General features: G+C 33.6%; 2 long non-coding RNA genes across 2 annotated transcripts; one reads left to right on the top strand and one right to left on the bottom strand.

Moving 5' to 3' along the window:
- Positions 1-210: 210 nt before the first annotated feature.
- Positions 211-1,358, top strand: LOC124455039. Its single transcript, XR_006951672.1, has 2 exons — positions 211-343; positions 1,191-1,358. It is a non-coding gene; the product is annotated as an uncharacterized LOC124455039 (long non-coding RNA).
- Positions 1,359-7,775: 6,417 nt separating this feature from the next.
- Positions 7,776-12,483, bottom strand: LOC124455047. Its single transcript, XR_006951675.1, has 3 exons — positions 12,473-12,483; positions 9,536-9,540; positions 7,776-7,978 (listed from the first exon to the last, which is right to left on the bottom strand). It is a non-coding gene; the product is annotated as an uncharacterized LOC124455047 (long non-coding RNA).
- Between the last annotated feature and the right edge of the window lie 1,644 nt (positions 12,484-14,127).

Below are 14,127 nucleotides of genomic sequence, written 5' to 3'. Positions count from 1 at the left end.
GTGAACTTGCCGCGCGTACTTGTTATTCGTGACAAGTGCGATCGACAAAATTTCCTAGTGTGCGCTGAAGTTTTGAACAACATTCGTCATTCGTGACAGATGAGTCAAATATCAAACGCGTTTGATATTAGACTCATCTGTCACGAATGACAAATGTTGTTCAAAACTTCAGCGCACACTAGGAACTTTGTCGATCGCAATCTGTACCAGTGGGCTTTAAAGATTCATACTAAATGTATGTCGGATTGTTGAAGAAATATAGAAAGCTTGTGAATAAAGATGTCTTCGATAATTGAGTTGCTGAAACCAATCGATTATAAAGCCTTATTATATGAAACCAAAGGTGAAGTTATTTGTAATACTTTTATATTCTCTTTTATTCCAATTGAAATCGTGATTGAGATATTTAGTCGTGCTATTTTGAAAAAGATATAGGACTTGCGTATGGAAGGAATCCATGGTCTTACGCGTTTTGTGAAGAAAAGAACTAGTTCTTTAGTGTTAAAATTCACTTTCGGTTTGCGCAGAGAAATTAAGCAGGCTTCTGCGTCTACGATATAAATTGACCAATGTGATTATTCCCTTTCAAGTTGCTTGAATCACTTAGATTTGGTCAGGGATTTTAGCAACCTTGACCAATTCAAAGTATTCTTAATTTAACGATAAAGTCAATTCGACCACTAGAAATAAAAATATTTCAATTACATGAAGTTAAAGCTGATCTGTATGAATGATCAATGATCAAAGGTCTGATGGTTTCTAATTCGACTTTTGGTTGCTTGTTCAGACGACCGATAATTTTTTTATATTTATATTCGTTTAAATATTTAAAGTCGTGTGAGCAGGCATTTTCGCCGTCCAGTACATTTATCGATATATTTTTCGTATTTTTGTTCTTGTTTCCAAGTCTTTTTCAAATTTATGTAATTTGACTAGTCGGCCACCTTTGATCATGTCGGATAAAAATTGAGCAAGTTCTATTTCCATCCGATTTTTTAGTTTGACGGATTAATTTCTCTCAGTACATTTTACGAATGCCTGTCCGACAAACATATCGGTTGTGTATTAAATATGCATGATTATGGTTGAGGTAATTCAATCGCTCTTCTCCCAAAGGTTTGCTTTTTGTCACAGCGCAAAATACATGTTGTCAACCTCGGTGACAAAGACCTTTTCTTTTTTGGATATAGAATCAACTGGGAATTAAACAGAGTGGAATAGCATAAGGCGCAGTCACCATGGAAACACTTTTGTCATTTTTTACAAATACAATATTGAACAAAAAACATGGCATTAGAATATCGTTTTCCGTTGCACATTCTAATATACTGTAAATGAGCCGTCTTTCACAACAACAATTGGTTGTTCAGCATTTTTATCTTTCCCCTACGTTGGCATATCAAAATATCAATTAATTACCAAAAAAGTCCCCCTCTCCGTGAAAAGAAACATTGACAGTGCCATAAAGTGCAACAGACTCTGCTTTCCTTTCAGTGCGATACAGTGCGAGAAATCCCACACCTTGAAAAATATTGAGAAGTGCGATAAAGATGGAGGACTCTCTCTCCTACCCCCATTATCATTGATATATCCAATCTATATGAAAAATTTGCCTGACAAGTTTGATGATATTGATCTAGCTTATGCAGTTCGTATTAATGAATCATATACAGTACTGGTTTTTAAAGGATTTAATCACACTTGGAATATCTGTATAATGTTTTGTGTAGCTCACAATTGCACATGAACAGCGAAACTGCAAATGCTTTTGCATGTTCACCTAATACACGAAATTTAACAATATCCTCGAGAACTTGAACCCCCACTGACTCGAACAGTTTTTTGTTGCCCTTGAGAGTTAATGAGGTTCTATAAAATTTATGTTAAGTGCATGAGCTTTAATTGCACATTCATTTCCTATGATCTAAGTAGATGCTTTTGTAATGCTTTATGTACCCACATATTGTACGTCGTTACAACGTAACCAAACATCAACGAAACTTATTCTATTTCCGTAAGTTTAATCACAAAGAAAATTTTACAACGAATAAAAGTTAATGCTGGCTTATCGCTGCATCACAAACGAAGAAAAGCGATCTTTGACTCTTAATTTAGATTATATTAAGCTAAACTATTCCAATATAGATGGTCGATAAACTGCAATGAGAAAATGTTTGGCGGATATAATTGAGCTGCTATAGACACAAAAATAGTGAAGTTTGTTTGGAGATTGTAAAAAATGACGAAAAAATGTTACAAAACAATTTTGAACTAAACTATTTAGCTAGTAACTATATGACAATTTTTGACCTACAAAATGAAGCATTCCGTTGGATGACTAGTTTTCCGCGTTATAGTCTCAATTCACTTAGACTGGTCTTATTTTAGAGCAGCATTTCCATAAATACAGCATTTCCCTATCCAATATTCCATAGATTAGAGGATTTAACGCGTGTGAGCCAAAAATACGGACAGCAAAAGCAATGTATAGATTAGTGGAAGAATTTGATGAAGGAGGAATATCTATGCTACGCGCATTTACAACCAAAAAACAAACATGACCCACTGCAAAACAAAGGACTGTGCAAACACAAACTAGAAATGTTTTATTATTCCTAGTATATCTTTGAGGACTAGAGCTTCCTGAAGATTGTAGATTAGGTCGTGTTGGGTTTGAGAATGTTCTTAGTGCTTTTCTTTGCTTGATCAATGCTTGAGCGATTATGGAGTAAGTGACAGTCATAAATATTATTGGGATAATGTAAAAGCAAACGAAAAATGTACACCATTCGTAAATGTAATATAGACCTTCAGGATCCACGATGCACTCTTGAATTGTCATTCCAACTGTCGTAACCAAACCAATGATGTACGCTAAACCACAAGCGATTTTTATCTTTCCTCGACTGAAGGAAAGTTTCAATGGATGAACTGTCACACGATAACGTAGAACTGAAATGATCAACATCATAGAAACTCCACTTATTTGAAACAAAGTATCTATGCCACTTGCATATGAGCAATTTAGCAAAATTGGGACACTGTCAAACTGAATGAGAAATATACATAGCAATGCCAGCATGTCACATATCGCAAGATGGAAAACAACAACGTAGTAGTTCTTCATGAACAGAAACTTCCGTTTTAAAATTGAAGTGATCACAAGAGTATTTCCAACGATGCCAAATAGACATATCACGACAACAAAAATCGCAGCATCTCTCATTGTTATTTTAAGGATAGAGCAAAGTAAAGTATATAAGCGTTACGTTGTGGTCAATGTTATGTCCAGTTTGATATTAGTTCGAGTTTGTTCTTTCTTCGTAGTACTTTTAAAATAAATATGCATAGAGTCCGTCTCAAGAGGGCGGGGGTGGTTAATTTTGGAATTCTGTGTTGAAATAGTGGTTGCCTTTAAAGGGAGATGCTATTTTTGAGATGTTAAGGAATGTCGTCTCTTCAGAAAGTCATATCTGAAAGTATTCACGTGCATTAATTGACGGTTTGTTGAAAAACTTCTGTAGGTTTTTCGTTTGCTTGTTCAAAAGCTCTCTGCGAGTGAGGAATGTATTTTCCATAATTAACATTCTATTTAAAACATACAGAAACAAAATCTGACTACATTAAATATTTAAAATGGCAGCACTTAGGACGTACAATAACATCATGCATTTCCTTGCAAAACTCAATTTCTCATCATTAACTATATTGCTCGTCGTTCAATTCGGGTGCTACTGAAGTACAATTATATTTTAGGGTAACTTAATGATAAATTGAATAAAATTAACTTTTCTACTGCTTGAATAGATTTTGCATTATCTCGTTCAGAAATTTTAATGTTCGGCCAGTAAACAGAATATTTAGAATATAACTGGCTGGAACGAAAACTGTAGACAATTACACGGTAATTGGGGCCGACCAACGATGAAATGAAGTTGATTAAGTGCAGTTTTAGTACAAATAGGCGGGCCATAGCTGTACTTACCTACAAATGCTTCAATTTAAACAAGTGCACACTGTTATCGCCTATATTGGTATTCGGCAAAACTGCTTAAAGCTTCCAGGAGACACATTTGAAGTAAATTTTTTTATTATTCTTAAAGAACTCAAATGTACATGAAAGTCAATTTGGAAAAATTAATCTTAAAAATATGTGTTATTGTCAAGCCATACGAACGAACAGTTTACACACATTGTCGGGCCTGATTTTGAAATTTGACAGGCAAGCAGTCACAAGAGTCCAATGCAGGGGGATCGTTTCCCATGGCTCAACGGCTGCCTTCTTCGCAACCACTAGGACCTACTACATATGTTGCTACGCCACATCCATGTGTCAAAAATCAAGCCGGAAAATTATTGTCGTCTTCAATCAATCGTCATCTCACGTCATGGCTTATGCCCGTCAGGCACGTGACGTCTCATCACAGCTGCAAATGTGAACAGGCGCGTTCCCTAAGACAATACGCATTCAAAAGTATCCAAATTTATCATATTTTATTTGATGAAAAGCCATATTGAACAGTAAGTTTTGACTATTTTACACAAAATAATTACATTAAATTCTATAAAATATCAATAACCTCAATTATCAAATGCTTGTCAATATTTAAGGTCATGGAAACAAGCATAAACTGACGGAAACGAAAAATGACGTTTTTACGAGAATTTGTAGCTTTTTCATATTTTCAATATTTCACTTTCCAAATGCCATGAAAAACGGTTCATTATTTTTTAAGTTGTTCAAGTAAAGTGTGTTAAAATATAGCAGTAGAAGTTTACGCATCTGCTCTTTTTCATTAGTTCTAACTTATTGTTTTAAACACTCCAAATACACTCGCTCATGTTTCACTTTCCTAGAAACGGCCAACACTCAATTTTCTCCAAAACTTGATGAAGCCTTACACATACGCCAAAAAACCCCGATCTTAACAAACAAATTAAACATTTTAACACCACTTTCTAGTTATCAGTATTCTAACCTGTCTCTATCACACTTATATCTACCTTTTTCTACCTTTACGTCAACCTTTATTTTTATCTTTTTTGCGACATTATTGTTAACCTCTTTTATATTTTATACAAGATATTTCAAATAGTGGTCATTTTATAGTAGACAAGCATTGTTTCCAAAAGTGGAAAAGGACACAAATTTATTTTAATTTGCTTTTTTCTGAATGCGAAGCCATTTTAGGTTCTATTCATTAATAACTTACCTATATCTTTCTATCTTTACATTTCTCTCTTGAATGTTTAAAAGGACATGCACCAACACTTTTCCAACATTCCACAGAAGAAAAGATTGAAAAATAGTATTATATTGAAGAAAACTTTTATTATTTACTAGAAAAATGACGACGAGTGTCGTTACTTATTTGGGTTCTAGTGTGCACGTATATATTGCTTAAGTTATTTTGCAGCTAACTTTAAGTTATTTGGTTAGTTTCCGTGTTGTGTTATTCAAAGCAAGTAAATTTTTAAAGAGCGCTTCAGAGGTCTTCCTTCTTCTTAATTCTATTATTAAATTTGTAAAAGGTATAATTCTTGTTTCAAGACATTAAAATTTTTAAACATCTCCACTACTATATTAGAACTGGAAACATACAAGTGATTAAAAACGTTTTTTTATCTGCATTTGATTAAATCTTCTTGTACAGCTTTTCCAAAAAGAAAGCACTTGTTTGTCAAATATTCCATAGATTAATGGATTGACAGCGTGCGACCCCAGAATCTTAAGACAAATACCAACATATACATGTATCAAGTTAGTTGCTGCTTTATAGTACCACTGCAACTGAGCTGTTATATAATAAATACGACCAACTGAAAAACAAATAACCGTTAAAGCACAAACAAAAAATGTTTTCAAACTTCGAATATATCTTCTAAGACTTGAGCTGGTGTAGGATTGTACTTGAGAATGTGAAGGATTGGAGGGTTTTCGTAGTGCTTTTCTTTGTTTCATCAATGCTCGAGCGATTATGGAGTAAGTCACAATCATGAAGATTATTGGGAAAATGTAGACACATGAATAAAATGCAATCACGTCGTAAATGTAATAACGACGTTCAGGATCCACAACGCACTTGGGAAATATCATTCCAACTGTCGTAACCAAACTAATGATATACGCTAAGCCCCAAACGATGTTCACATTTCATCGACTGAAGGAAGGTATCAATGGATGAACTATGGCACGATAACGTAGAACTGAAATGATCAACATCATAGATACTCCACTTATTTGAAAAAAAGTATCTATGTCGTTTATTGAGCAAGCCAACCGAAATGAGTTAATTTTTAAATTGATAAGCAAGATATAAAAAAAAGATAAGTTTATCAATACAAATTCGTCACATATCGCACGATGTAAGATGAGAAAGAATACTTAAAGAATGATGCTTATTTTCCATATTATGATATTTAAAATTAGCATCAATTATATGCTGTGGGTATGAAATACAGCTGCTGGTCTTTTCCTTACAACAAATTGGTAGCTATAGTAATGAAAATTGAGTGAACTGTAGCATTTAAGATGACAATATTATGACAAATTTGTGTTTTATAGTTTATCCAAATAGGCTTGACGAACAAAAGCTGCTCCTGAGATTTCAATATATTGATGACAATTTTGTTTTAATGTCTAAACTATATGTCAGTGAATTAAGATGTGATTAAATATCTCCTTTTTTAATGAAGGGGGGTGGGTTAGGTAGTATTTGGGGACACCGGACAAACTCTTACGTTTCGCTATTGTGTTTGACAGCTTAGATATTAAATTTTCTTGTTTCGCGTAAAAATCAATCATAAAAGAGTTCATGAAAATCGAAGTCATCAAACTAACGCCAATTGTTCACGTTATGTTTATTGTAGTTTGATAATTACTAACGAGACATCTTCTACAGACCAACATCTTCGCTCACTACCAATGTAAAAGTGAATTTTTTCAGCAAATTTATCCAATAAGCCAATCCTTAAGATGCCTAAATGTCGTCTTTTCTCTCTTTACATGAGAATAAAAAGACGTCCTTACAGCGTGAGGTCGTCTCTAACGCGAAAACACCAACATTTGTTAGAATACTTAAATATAGTCACGAATAAATGACCAAAATGTGCGTCAAGTAAGTGAAATGCAAAATTCATATCCCATAGAAGTGAAGAGGGCTACCGAAGTCTAAAGCGATAAGAGAATGGTTTTTCCCAGCAGCTTATAGAGCATCTGAATATTCATATTTTCTTGTGAAGTGATATCCCCACCTCAAAATATTGAAAAGGTTTTCCATCCCTAATTGCTCCATCCCTTATGGCGTATCTTCCGTATCTCATATTTCCTCTTTTTAGCCTTCTAGTAACCACACATCTTCTTTGGCAATCTTTTAATTTCCACAGTATATTATTAATCCACAAAGTCTCCTTATCTACCTTTCATCCAAACAGCACACTAAGTACCTTTCTACCTGTCTCCCTCCTCATATTTGCTTCATGTAACACATTATGGAATTTCCTATCAAAATTTTTTCCCAATACTTCATTTTCACCATGCAGCAATATTTTTTCTTCAAACAATATGCGTTTCATAATTTTATTCGCAGATAAACCAAACATTAAAACTGCATTTGAGCAACTAAAATGTGAACTAATTAGGAATGAATACATTTGTTAAAGAAAAGATGGCATTGTAGCTGGCTAACGCAGTCGATTAAAAACAAATATCAGCTAATTTCAGTTGTTTGTAATTTTACATGAACTATTCAAAGTAATTAATAAAGACAATCCAAATACATTTCTATTTATTTCTCTATAGTTTTCTTATGCTATTTCAAAACAGCACTCTCTTAATTGTCAAATATTCCACGTGAATGACAGGATGAAATACAATATAGCTAAAGACAATTTTCATTATCTGGGAAAAATTGTCTTATTCGGGATCTATGTAAAGATTACTTGAGAACTGTAATGTGCAGCTAACTTTGACTTTATTCTAGTTAGTTTTAGGTTTTAACATGTATCATTCGAGGAAAATATTTTTTCAGTAAGCAAGTTAGAGGTCTTCTTGGTTCTGATACTGAACTCAATAAAGGCCTTGTTTTTGAAACATTAATTAAACGTAAATAGTTAAACATTAAAACAGGAAACATGTAAGCAACTGTCAAACGTCCTGTTATCTGAATTAGCTAATAATTATCTTCTTGTGCACCACTTCCAAAAGTACAAAACTTTTCTGTCAAATATTCCATAGATTAATGGATTGACAGCGTGTGATCCCAAAATTCTTACACAATAAGCAACTGATAAGTTTACTCTGTTAGTTTCAACAGAATAAAACAAATGCAATCCATTAGCTGTCATATAATAAATATGACCAACCGAAAAACAGAGAACCGTTATTGCACAAATGAAAAACGTTTTTAAACCCCGAGTATATCTTTGAGAACTTGAGTTGGAGGAGCATTGAAAATGAGACGGTGTTGCATTGGAGAATGCTCTTAGGGCTTTGCTTTGTTTGATCAACGCTCGAGCGATTATGGAGTAAGTTACAGTCATGAATATTATTGGGAAAATGTAGAAACAGGCAAAAAAAGGCAGCCATTCGTAAATGTAATAACGACGTCGAGGAAATTTAATGCACTCTAGATTAGTAAGTAAAACTGCTGCAACCAAACCAATGATGTACGCTAAACCACAAATGATTTTTATCTTTCGTCGACTGAAGGAAGGTTTCAATGGATGAACTATTGCACGAAAACGTAGAACTGAAATGATCAACATCATAGTAACTCCGCTTGTTTGAAAAATTAAACTACATATACCCAAAATATTTATGCAGTTTGACAAAAATGTGACGATTTTGAGCTGCACAAAGAAGATAGATAGCAGCGTGAATGCGTCACATATCGCAAGATGCAAGAAAAGAAAGTAAAAATTTTTCTTTAGCAGAATCTTCTGTTTTATTATTGAAGCGATCACAAGGGTATTTCCAACAATACCAAATACACATATTGCCACAACGGAAACCACAAAACCTTTCATTCTCAATGATTTTTCTGGCCAACTCGGAGTGCCCTCTTTTTATCAATTTCCCTGTTATAATGTGATGATAAACGGTATTTTCAGTGTTTTCATAGTAAATATTCAACACCGCATCGCATCATGCACAGCTGTGTTTAATGAGGGCACGTTCTTAAAACGATACGAATCCAAAACTAATCAAGTTTGCGTTGTTTTGTTGTTTGTGAAATCATAATTTGATCTCTTAGACAAACTTTATTAGACTAAATTGTTCGACCATGTCAAGATACCATGAATTGCCGATAACAAATCATCTAATTTTTTGCCCAAGTGAAACGATCTGTGAAGTAATCATGCCTGCTGCTGGACTAAGAAAATGACTTTTATGCAAGAATTGAATTTCAAATATTTTAGAATGAACGAAATAGTAAAGCAAAAAGTTAATAGTTCTTAAAAGAACGGTTTTAGGTAAACAACACTAACCAAATAGTTATTAAAAAACTAAACGACACGATGCATTTCGGCAGACTACTCCTCGGGAGTCAACGTCTGCTAAATGAATTTTTAAAACCAACCGATATTTATAATATCAAGAAAGAGTGTACGTCATCTGCAAAGGAGAGAAATGCCGTTCATTCTTTCAGTTACACGTTATGCAGGCTGTTTTAATAGTTGACTAATCCCGTCCTCTGCCGACAAAAGAATTATGTTTTAAATTTATCCCTGTTTTGAGGATTGAAAATAAGACGGTTTTGCATTGGAGAGTGCTCTTATGCCCGTTTCAAACATAGCATTTTACATGCGCCGAATGCATTAAAGACAAAAGAAAATGAAATGAACTTCCTCATTATCTTCTTTTAAATTGCATTTGGCTCATGTAAAGTTTGACGTTTGAAACGGGCCTAAGGGCTTTTCTTTGTTTGATTAGTGCTCGAGTTATTAAGGAGTAAGTTACAGTCACAGTATAGAAACAAACAGTAGTCTTACTCCATTGTGCAACTTGGTGCAAAATGCACTGTATATTTAATTGGATTACTGGATGCGGCTAACCATGTTATTGCTCCTACTGGTCTAAAAAAGCAATTGACTAGATGGCTTAGGCTTGTTTCTAACTTTGCATTTTACATGAGCCGAATGCAATTAAAACAAAAGATAATGAGGAATTTTATTTCATTTTCTTTTGTCGTTAATGCTTTCGGCGCATGTAAAATGCGACATTTGAAACGGGCCTTACTTTAAATTAATTATTACAGTAAATAAAAGCTGTTTGGAACCGCATGCAAAGCATATATCAACGTGCAAATCACAAAAGGGGTCATATGAAATTCCCTCGTGAAACCCATGTTGTTTCTATGTGTTTTTTTCATAACAAAATGTTTGTGGAAGAATTTGATGAAAGAGTGTTGTTCATATATAGCACGTCTGAAACCACAAAATAAACATGATTCAATAAAAAACAGAAAATGTGCCAATACAAACAAAAAGTATTCTTCATGCCTCAAATCTTGGAATCATGTGTCAATTATTTAGCCCTGTATTTGTATCCTTACAGCATGCAATATTAAACCATTTCACAATTTTAAACCATTTCACAATTTTATTTTCGTGCAGATACGTCAAACGTTGCAACTCAACTGTAAAAATGTGAAATATAAATTCATGCATGCATTTGTCATGAAAACGATGGCATTGTTACTTTGTCATTAAAAAATATAATGTCAAAATTGAATTTTAAGAAAATACAACATTTTCCTCTCAATATTTCTCTCTTGATAGTTCAAGAGAACATTACTTAAATGTCGAATATTCCACGTGGATGTAAAGTTGAAATATAATCTATAGTCATAATGATATAATCATAATGATATAATCATTATTTCTTGGAAGCATTGTGTTATTCAAGATCTAGTATGCAAGTAGATTGCTTGAAAATTTGTATTTCGTGACTCATCATATTTTAGTCAGTTTCAGTTTCAACTTGTATCATTCGAAGCAGATATTTTTAAAGTGTCTTTTTTGGTTCTGTAATTAAACTCATAAAAGGACATTCGTTTAAAGGCATTAAAGGTATGTTGTTTCAACATCTAAACTAATAGAAAAAGAAAAATGCGAGTTATTGAATATCAAACGTCTGTTATCTGTATTAGCTTAAATTTCTATTTTTGTTCAACACATCTAAAAGTGCAGGACTTGTCTATCAAATATTACACATATTAATAGACTGATAGCGGGCGACCACAAAATTCTAACACAATAAGAAGTGATGGATTTACCGTGCTTGTTTCTGAAAAGTAAAACCAATGCAACCAAGCGATAGTATAGAGAACATACAGTACGGCCACTACAATGAATTTTTCGTGCCACGCATATCTTATTACGCATGTGATTACCCTATTGGCAGCCAGTAAAAAGCATTCTGTGACCAATAGGATTAACGATATGGCAAAGGGCAGCAGGTAAACTAATTAAATAACAGCAGTCAGTTGCACAGCGAAGTGGCCCTATGTGTATTCCTATACTGTGACCAAGCTGTCACATGATAAATATCTATTTGTACTTTGTCATTTTGTACATGGTAGTTTAGACAGTGAATTTTCTTGTGTTGTGTAATAATCTATCATAAAAGAGTTTACGAAAATTCAAGCCGTCAAACTAACGTTTATTGTTGACGACATTTCATGGCAATTTCATAATTACCAACGAGACCCCTTCTGCCGACCAACACCCCACTCACTAAATCTCTCGGCAGTGCAAAATCATACTTCTTGTATACAATGTTTATAAACCATATAAGTGAAGAAGGCTGCCAAAGATGTGAGGAAATCATTGTTTGCGGCGGTTGAAGACGATCTAAATATTCATATTCACATAGTGCTTTTAATCTCTTACATCCCTGATCTTTAAACCGAATGACATATCTTCCTGTTCTCTTATTTATCCTTCTAAGTCCTCTTGTTATTCTGTACATTTTTTCACTAATGTTATTAATCCGTTGCTATTCATTCTCAAAATCTTCTTACTACAACGACTATTCTTTTTCCTGTCTTCCTGATCATATTTGCTGCATTTTTCCATTTATCTGAGAGTATATTTTGATCACCTAGAGCCTTTCTCAAATCTTCCCTTAAAACCAGACCACCCTCCTAATATTGAACTTTTTTAAAATCAATTTTTGCTTTTGAAGAACTAGCGTACACAAATCATATCTATAAAATTCAAAAAAATTCTCATTCTTAAGCCGAAAAGTAAACATTTTAAAAGGTAAGATATTTACAGCGCTCTAAAATATAGAGAAATGCTACGTGTTGTATCGAAGCAGTAGCTGACAAAACTATTTAACGGTTAAGCCTGGTTAATAAGATTTTTCAAAGTACCCAAAAACTGAAGTACATTTTAGAAAGAGAATTTCGTATCTAATACTGAGGTTATAAAGACATTATAGTTTGTATGTTTTCTGTTATTGCACTGCGTTTATACAGTGGCGGATAACTAATTACGGGGCCTGTAGGCTACGACAAAGCTGTGGGTTCTTAAGTGATATTTGTTCCTCCAAATAAGTTCAGTGTTTTGATGACGTTTGCGTTTTTTACGTTCCAATGCTTTAGCATTTCCTGTCTTCTGTTTGTAACTCATATTGTGTAAACATTAAGGAACAAATTTAAAGTTCAAACTGAGTACGTCCCCTGCACTTTATGATTTTTGCGCATTAAGCATTGAAACAGTAGATCGTAAAGTTTCCAGCAGCATATATGGTCAAACTTTAGAACCAAAAGGTGAAATATGTCTAAATACAACGGGCGTCTTGAAAAGGCGGGCCTGTAGGCTTCAGCCTACTTAGCCTACTGCATTTGTAAAACGCCACTGTGTGCATGCTGTCAAAATTCTTTTATCTCATTTTAGTATTTATTTGTTCATATAAAGCAAAATATGCGATGTTTACAAAGACGCTGAATTGTTTTGTAAAATGCTGTTGTAGATTGAATAAATTTCTTTATCTCCGACAAATTTGACAGGAAACTGATTACTTTTAAATATTTTGTTCACAGAAAGAACTCTGCAAAATTAATTTTGAAATAATCATGTCGAACACATTTATTTATTTTATTAGTAAAGTAAATAAAGAGATGGAAAACATGCTGACCTGATTTACAATTCTGTTATGAAATTATGAATTGTTGGAAATCATCAAAAATGCATTTCTTAGAATCATATAAACGCTCACAAAGCAATTCAGAACTAAATTATATTCTAGCTACTTTATAATGTTCGAAATACATAAAGGAGCCCCTATATAAAAAATCTCTACTTTTTGATACTGAAAACAACTTAGATTGGTCTTATTTTTGGGCAGCAATTCCATAAACACATCGTTTTTCTATTCGATATTCCATAGATCAGAGGATTTAACGCGTGTGAGCCAAAAAGACGGAGAACATAAACGACGTAAAGATTAGTGGTTGAATTTGATGGAACAGTGTTGTTTATATAGAGCATGCCTACAACCAAAAAATAAGCGTGACCCACCGTGAAACAGAAAACTGTGCTGACACAAACAATAAATGTCTTACTATGCCGAGTATATCTTTGAACACTTGAGCTGGTGGAGGATTAGATGAGAAAGTGTCGGATTGGAGAGTGTTCGTAGTGCTTTTCTTTGTTTAATCAATGCTTGAGCAATTATGGAGTAAGTCACAGTCATGAAGATTATTGGGAAAATGTAGAAACATGAATAAAACGCAAACAATTCGTAAATCAAATAACGAGCTTGAGGATCCACAGTGCACTCTTAAAATGTCATTCCAACTGTCGTAATCAAACCAATGATGTACGCTAAACCACAAACGATTTTTATCTTTTGTCGACTGAAGGAAGGTTTCAATGGATGAACTATGGCACGATAAAGTAGAACTGAAATGATCAACATCATAGATACTCCACTTATTTGAGAAAAAGTATCTACGCTACTTATATATAAGCAGTTTAAAAAAATTGGATTGCTTTTCAAATAGTGTTCAAAGATCTCAAAGAGAAATATATTCAATAGTACAAATGCGTCACATATCTCGAGATTTAAATAAAAAAGTAGCAGTTCTTCTTTAACAAAATCTTTTGCTTTAAAAT

This window comes from Xenia sp. Carnegie-2017, unplaced genomic scaffold (genome assembly GCF_021976095.1).
Source record: "Xenia sp. Carnegie-2017 unplaced genomic scaffold, XeniaSp_v1 HiC_scaffold_13, whole genome shotgun sequence".
NCBI classification, from domain to species: Eukaryota; Metazoa; Cnidaria; class Anthozoa; order Malacalcyonacea; family Xeniidae; genus Xenia; species Xenia sp. Carnegie-2017.
Note: the sequence above shows the minus strand (reverse complement) of the source record. Positions and strands in the feature narration are given on the sequence as shown.